The sequence below is a fragment of the Pieris napi genome, chromosome 16 (assembly GCF_905475465.1).
Source record: "Pieris napi chromosome 16, ilPieNapi1.2, whole genome shotgun sequence".
Taxonomy (NCBI): domain Eukaryota; kingdom Metazoa; phylum Arthropoda; class Insecta; order Lepidoptera; family Pieridae; genus Pieris; species Pieris napi.
The window spans coordinates 6,468,306-6,476,932 of NC_062249.1; the positions used below are offsets into that span (position 1 = coordinate 6,468,306).

General features: G+C 30.9%; 1 protein-coding gene across 1 annotated transcript in view; it reads right to left on the reverse strand.

Moving 5' to 3' along the window:
• Nucleotides 1-8,256, reverse strand: part of LOC125057142 (polyamine-transporting ATPase 13A3) — a 29,102-nt gene extending 20,846 nt beyond the window's left edge. Inside the window, exon 1 of the mRNA XM_047660626.1 lies at nt 8,147-8,256. The gene's annotated coding sequence lies outside the window, so the exon portion shown is untranslated. The remainder of the gene's footprint in view (nt 1-8,146) is intronic.
• Between the last annotated feature and the right edge of the window lie 371 nt (nt 8,257-8,627).

Here is an 8,627-nt window from a genome sequence, read left to right on the forward strand (position 1 = left end):
TCTTTCGGCATTTTAGAGTACAACATCCTACAAGAAAATTTATAAGTTTTAATAGAAATTTTCTTATGTTGTTCAGGCACTAATGTTGTTGCTGAAAGGGTATTTTCACTAGAGAATAAGCAGTGAGAATTCTTTCTTCTTAAAACTTTCGGTAAAAACATTATCTGCCGTCTTAACAGTCAAATTTGATATGCAAAATGAAAGTTGTTCGGATGTGGCAACATTATTAGACGAACATTCTCATTTAGCAAAAAACATCCACTCCGAAGAAAAATATGTTTTTAAAAGAAAATAAAGTTTTTATCGTTTCTTCTTCTTTTTTTTTTCACATATGAAATACTTGCAAAGTGTAGGTACTCTTTTTGAAGTCAGTATTATTTAATTTGTATAGGTACGTACAATATAAGATACCTCATCCCATCATAGACCTGTTGGGTATGTTTTATGATCCAAAGAAACAGTAACCAATCCTTTATAAGTATAACACAAGTGTATATTTGTATGTAGGACATACTTATACATACCTTTCGGCTTACGTACATAATAAGATTGATTTGAAACGACAGACTGCAGCTGGCCCAATAGTCGAATTAGTGAAGGTTATATTATATTATCCGTACTAAACTACCGTGACGAACACACCTTGAAATCTTTAATGTTATCTGGTATTATTTACGTATTTACGATACAATTAAGCTTGTATTGTACCATCTGAACTCAGAATAGTATAATCATAATCCTTTAAGAGAGTACTGAATATGCATAACGCTATATAGTACTGTACCTTGATCGCGTCGGCCTAGAAGTTATTGCTTGAAGGCTGTAGGTTCAATTCGTATTGGCAGACACTAAGGTACGTTCCCTACGATAAGGAAATCAGAGTTTCCTTGGCAAATAGGATTTGATTTAGCCTCCTACGTCCATTGACGTATCTCAAATTCAAATTCAACTAATACAAGAGAACAAAATATAAACGTATATTAAAAATTGACGTATCTATGGATACGAAATAACGTAAATTGGAAATAAATTTTATTTAAGTAAAGTTGCATGTACAATACTATGGATTACCCAAGGTCTAACAGTATTTATTATCCTTATCTTGAGAGTAATTACACATTTCACAAAAGCATTTCGTAAGTGTCACTTAATATAGATTAGGGTTTACGATGTTCTTTAAACATCGAATCTACTTTTTCCAAGAGGTAATTGAAGGTACTCAAGACAATGCAGTCAATTCGTCATAAATTATATTAATCACTTTGTGTTTTTAAAAAACCCCGAGTTCCTTAGTTAAGTCCCGCAATCCTCATCCATAGGTAATGACCTACTAATCGGTTGTAATATACATACTACAGTCAAAACCGGTTATAACGACATCGTTTACAACGACCTATCGGTTATTACAACCAGATTGTACGGTCCCGTCCGAATCCCTAGTAAACTATTCAGTAAACAAACCGCTTATAACAACATCGGATACAGCGACATATCGCTTACAACGACCAAATTTTATCGATATTCATCGGCTATAACGACCAACCGCTTCTTGTCTCAGCAAAACAAAACAATACAAACGATTTTAAATCTTATTTAGAGACGTTGAATGAATATTTAGGCATATTATTATCTACGCACTTTCTCCCAACGAACAGTTTCAGCCAACAACGATTTCGGAGGCTCTTAACGCTGTAACGATTTCGCAAAAATTTGTTGCCTTTAACGAACAGTTTGATACTGGTGATACTCATACCTTGAGGAGTATGAAACGTAAAATGCAAAAAATATTTGAGACTGGGCTAAAAAAAAACAGACCATAATGACTGATTACTTTTGTACCTAATTATTTCGTAATAAATATTTTTGTTTCCTCTTTGACTCGTTTACATATTATAATATTAACTCTAGATAGATAACTATGATAATATAACTTGTATGTATTGTACATACATATGAACTATACTTGTGTATATATAATATATGACATTGCTTATAACGACTATCGGATATAACGTCGGCAACTATACGGTCCCTTCAATGTCGTTATAACCGGTTTTGACTGTATTTACAATTTGATAGTTTTTTTTACACAGCTCACACACAGTCTACATTTGAAGCGAAATTATTTTACAATGCTGTTGGGATATTGAAACATAGTCTTTATTTTTATTTTATCCAGTTCAAAACCTTTAAAATGACCGCCTTGATAGCAACCCAAATAAACAGCTCTTTTATTTTCTCTCACACTCTACTTTTCAACTACCGCCTAGAATTCATAGAAGGCGTATTTACTAACTTTTATCCGTTATCTCGGACTGTTTATTAAAAAACTATGGGAACTAGCTGGGTTAGCAACACAAATAATATAGCGATATGCTACTATGTCGAGGGGGCACAAGGTTATAGTCCCCCTCCTATTTGTGACGTAAACCTGTCTGACCCAGAGGATAAATTTATGACACAGATTTGGTGTCGTTTGCGCATAGAATATATTATTGTACACCTTATACTGATAGATATATATTTCAACATTGCGTAGTAGAAAGAAGTTATATAATGTCGGTTCACGTTATATAAAGGGTTATTCTTCTAATTGGGCTCTGGAAATTAAAATATTGAATGTATTTTCGTATGTAGACAACTCCATAAAGATAATGGTTTTAACTCTGGAAACTAAATTTTATTTTGACGAAACTAAATTCGGGTCTCGGAATTTTAAGCATAGAATAACAGAGACAGAACCACGAGGACAGTCTATCTTTCTGATGTGATTTTTACTATTCATAGACGATCTAACATACTCTGCAAAAAAACTACGGAATACTAGAACAAAAAATAGATCATGTTTCGCTTTTAAATAATAAATGACGTCGATTTGTAAAATATCTAAACGAGTTTTAATCCGAAACTGAGACTTAACATCCAGTGGTGTGTTGTGTTTGTGTGAACATTAATTTCGGAAATAACCGTTACTCGTGTCAAATACAATATAAAGAAAGGTTATATGCCGTGTAAGCCTTTTCACAAGGCTGATACAGACATCTTGAATAAATTACTGTACTTTTCACAAAATGCTTATGACTAATAAATTGTGAGAAAAAGACAAGAGTGCAAAGCAAACGAGGCCAAAAAAGCAGGTTTTTAATAAAAAAACTCGAAAAGGTATTTTGTATAAGTAAAAAAGGACAAAAGATCTCGAATAGGTACAGAATCAAATAATCCAGCCAAATATTATTTCAAGTTCATATCAATATTATTTTATAAAAACATATATACTAGAATTATACAGTTAGGATTTGACAGTGTTAGTAGTAGTGTAGTGTTAGGTGTGCTATTCTCAACCCAAGTTCAAGGCCAAGGTCGTGGGTACGAACCCTGGCTGTGTACTAATGGATCTGTCTGTCAATGTACGCATTTAACAGCTAGTACGTTATAGGAATACCTAGGCCCGAATATCGACCTTGTATTAGATAAAGAAGGCTGAGAAGGCTAACCGTTGAAACACAAGACATAAAAATATCGTCCCCGTAGAGCGAAAACTCATTAAGTCGAAAAATGGCCAAATCGAGTTAACAATGCCAATGCTATATTTTTTTTCTCTTTTTAACTGTCTAACCGTCAATTTTGTAGGTATCCTAGTTTCCGATTCACAAAAAGTGAAAATCAAATAAATCTATTCTTTGGTCCTAATAGAAAATAAGAGAAATAACTAAATCATGTTAACTATTTTTTATTTATCAAAAACTTACATAGCTTATAAAAATAAAAGATTTAGTTACTTTTATATGTATCTATTAACATTTTAATCCATAGGAAGTGTAGAAGATTTTTTTATATAAAAGTAGTTAGATTTTATACTATTATAAAACAAAATGTCTTTTACCTCTTAAGTTTTTTTTTAGTTGGGTAATTTACTACCAGTTAGTAGTAAATTACCCAACTCAAGTCAATTATCATAAAAATAAACACGATCTGAGTGAAAAATCACTAACTAGAGGCGAATATTAACTAATTCATAACTAGGTACATCGGATATTCTACAGAGAACAAGTAAAATATAATTGTTTTTTTTTAGGTTTTCTCAGTAATAACTTAATCATCACTTTGGGTAGCTAATATCATTTAATCTTAATTTGATTTCCTTCAAAATGAAACGAAAAACATGAAAATATGTCATGACATGCTAAATTTATGGCAATTTATATATTTCAAAACTTTAACCCTCATTATCTCGAAACAGGTTTTTTGGACTAAATGAATTTTCGCTCTACGGGGACGATATGTCCTCTACCCCCATTGAGAGGTAAAAAAAAAGTATCAAGATTTTTTCTTTTTAAGGATTCTGTAATTCACCAATCTTATTTTCAAACTCTAGTAAAAACCTCTATACAAAATCTTTTTATAACAAACTTTAGCCATTTTATTAGGATAATGTATGAAAGTGAAAGGCTTGATGACCACTGGCAGTAAACAAATTACGACATACTTATTAAATAATAATAAGAATAACAGGAATGTTATGTAACATTTTAAAGTTTTTTCTTCATCATCCGTAATCTGGGCTTGAGATCCGGATACATGTCTTGTATTAAAAGGCATTGAAGTCTGATCAACTAATCGCTTTAAAACATTGGATATTGCTTTCAATGCATAAAAGCTAAGTGCGTGTCATTCCGATGTAACCATGGTGGATTGGATGAAATTATGGAGATAAGGCATTTTCGAAAAGAAATGAGCGTACGTCAATTATTTTGTATACGTAATTAGTATTTGGTACAAGATGCGTCTTGAAGACATTTCTTCCTTAACGCCATAGTAAGACCAGTTCTTTTTTTAACATAAATTATGCAATTATTGTTTCGATTAACACAAACATATTAAAAAAATTCTTAATATATGTCATAAAGTGAGTAATGATAAACTAAGAACATCGTATTTACAAAACCTTTTATATAGAAGGAATTTGTTAGTGATGACTACTTTTATCTTTGTTTAAATACTTATTCATCTGTTTATATTACACTTAAGGTTAGTAACTGTACAGATTACAAAAATATTTAACGTAAAAAAACCATCGCGTATTTGTATACGGGCATAAGACTTGTGCCATATTTTACAGTGAAACAGCAACTCGATAACACAAAAGTAACAAAGACAAGCGCCCAGTTTGTTTTGAAAGTTTTGGTCTTAAAATTCTGAATATGATTACAATTTTTTATAAGCAAACTAATAATTTCTGTGCCAACACACATCTTCGATTTCCGGGTCTAACATGTTGGTTTCATCACGTTTTTTGTTTTTTAAACTAATTTTTTTTAGAATAAAGGTACCATTCTTATTTAATTCGAGGAAAAGAATGTGTTACAATCCATGCGTTAAAATATAAGCCTTGAAATATGATAGCTCACATGATAAAGAGTAGTAAAGAATTTAATGATAATCTCCTTTAAACTGTCATTAAATGAAGTTTTAATGAAATGATGGCACTAAACATTAGCTCTAATGAGCCATAAACTATATTTTTTTTCCGCCTACCTTCTTGCGTCCTATTTCGGACACCTAAGGTTTTAGTTGGTCCTTGTTGCGATGTAGCGTCACAACCCTATATGGGTGTATGCCGCAGATTGCATATTTTTCCTTGATCATTTTCATTTTTTTTACGGACAAGTATGAGTTCATCCTACCTTGCCATTTGTCCTTACTGTAGAAGCAACTTACAATTGCGAGCAAAATAGTGCACAGCCGTGATTCACACGACCTAAGAGCTTAGAGTCGCATGCGTCAGCTACTAGACTGCTTCTAATATTAGAAAAATGTTTAAGAAAATGAAGAAGAAAATTTGGCTTTATTTATTTAACTTTTATTGTCAACGTTCCTTTATTGTTGGTTACATCGGAATTTAATAATTGCAGAATGAAGTATGTTAATCGGAAGTTCAAGAACAAAACACAATTTAAAATATGTACTGTTTACCAAATACAATGGATATTGAACACATTAAATGACGTGGGAACGTGTTGAGACAAATCATAATAGTTGCTGCCAAGGTCTTTGTGTAAACTACATTTATCAAGCAATAATTATCTAACACTCAAAAACACGCTTGAGATATGATCGTATCTTATTTTTAGAAAATTCCTACATCTATTACAATATTTATCTATTATAATTTCGTAATAGTTAAACATAAGGAGAAAATGATAGAAAAGAAAAATAACAAATTATTGAATCGATTCAAATTCCTTTCTTGTCCATCAACTAAAGTCTTGTTAGTTGTTATATTATAATAAATGTTTAATTTTATTGGACCCTGCGTAGTCATTTCCTTTTATAACGTGCTCCATATATAGGTACATATATCCAATGTAGGGCCCACACCCCACAGAGTGGCAATTTAATTGTTAAGGGGCTATTGGAAAATTATTTAGAATATGAATTTTAGCGTTTCATTATATCTTTTGAAAATGTGCTTACTGTGTTTCGTAATAATTTCCTAGCTATTACTTCCTAAAACCTTTCGTTTAAGTTTCTTAAGTGAACAATTCAACATTTTAATATTAAAATTGTGTATGTGACATACCTACGGGGGCAAAAGAATTTTAGAAAGGCTAAGCACTAAAAAGGTTGGGAAACACTTCTCTAGGAGAATTATCTGCATTCGCCGTATGCCTGAATATATATTATTAATAATGTTATCAAAGAAGCTTAAGAAAAAATACACTAAACCTTGTTTATGCCAGGAACCATAGCATTTTAACAACTCATAGTTTTTTACTATTGAGGTAATATTTAACGAGATACAATTTACTATTTTGGAACACCTCATAAAAATACCATTACAATTTCACAACAGATAACGACACAATGTCTTCTGATAATTGTACAGTACAAATACAGGTTTAACACGTATCTTAATTCGATGTGCATGCGAATACGGGGATAGAAAATAGGCTATATAGAAACGTCAATTGGTTAAAGGAAACGTCCAAAAATTTTTGGTGTTCAATTCAGGTAACATTCTAATTAAATTAACAGAAATATATTATTTATGAACATACAATAATTTATGTTCGATAATTATTAGCATGGTTAAATAGAGTGGTGTTTTCTAAATTAATTACATTAAGTAGGTTACACTGTACATTAAATATTTTAAATGTGTTAAATTAACTTTTATATTATACTTGTTGTAGTACGACCTTCTTTAAATTCATTAATTTCACGAAATAGCAAATCGGCAAACATATCCTTCTTCCTTTCCTTATCTATAACATTATTGCATTTTACGTATTGACACTTTTAAACGATCGTATACCGTGCAGTTCATACGTTTTTAATGACCTTAATAATTATAGACGAGGCCCGGCTACGGATGGCTAAATTATTTTTATATATAGGAAATAATTATAGCCTACTCAGGGATTATGTACCTAATAAAAATATTTAACGTAAAATAGGACCAGTATTGAGTTTATTCTACTTACCTTTTTATACTATTAATATATAGAATGGCAAAAAAATACAATTTATCTAGAACTTTTTAGTATTATTTTGAGTTAGCAGTAAACAAAATGGTGTCTAAAACATAACAGCAAATTATTAAAATCGTTTGCAAACTGAGTTTAAAAGTTCAAGAATTCGAATGTCATTTACCTACGACGCTCTGTGTTGTTTTGTTCAAAATTGTTGCCTTAAATAACAAAAGAACAGCTCAAATACGGCTGTGTGTAGTTTTTTTTGACCATGTTTCCAACACACATACACGGAACTACGTTGGCCTTCTCAAATATATAATAATGATAAAATGTACTTTTTCTACAGCCCGATTATGGGATGAAATTTAGCTCCTTACGTAAGTAGCTATCTATACTATTGTATCAATATATTTTATTAATTAACAGCGCATTCAAATTCAAAAGGTATCGTGGCTTCTGTTGCATTCAAAACGAATAAAAAAACTAAATAAGTACCTGTGTATTTACAGTGAAAACACTGTATATATAGTAAATTTACAGTTGTATTTTCATTAGAATAACAGACAAATATGATATATACTTGTAAGTTGGTGGAAGCGTTATAATTGAGCACATATTTTAGTTTTGAGTACTAATCTGTCAATAAAACTAATGTTAATTGTATTTCATACCTTAATTTTCCTTAATTTACGATAACTTATACATTTTCACTTGAACACTAACACATGCGACACAGATAGCAACCAGTTTGCAACTGAATGTTACCTTTGAATGAAATGGCTTTACAGTTTCTTGTTGAATAAAATTTATTAATATGCGCCCGAGTGCCAATTAGTATACAATATTGGAGTGTTTTTATATTGTTTTTGACTTATGTTTTTGGGATTGTTCAAAGTCAAACCGATCCTCTTTTAATGATCCGTTAATCGTAATGAATATAAGTCGTAGTATTTTAGTTTTATTTTAATGGGATTTGAAACGGGATATTTTTATTACTTCAAAAAAGCTCGGGTCAAAATAATTTAAATTTACGATGAATTTACATAAAAATATCATGAATTATACACCCAAACCTACGTCAAGGACCACAATACCTTCTGGTGAAAAGGTACACACCGTAAAAAAAACAGTTTAAAAGTTTTTAAGATCATA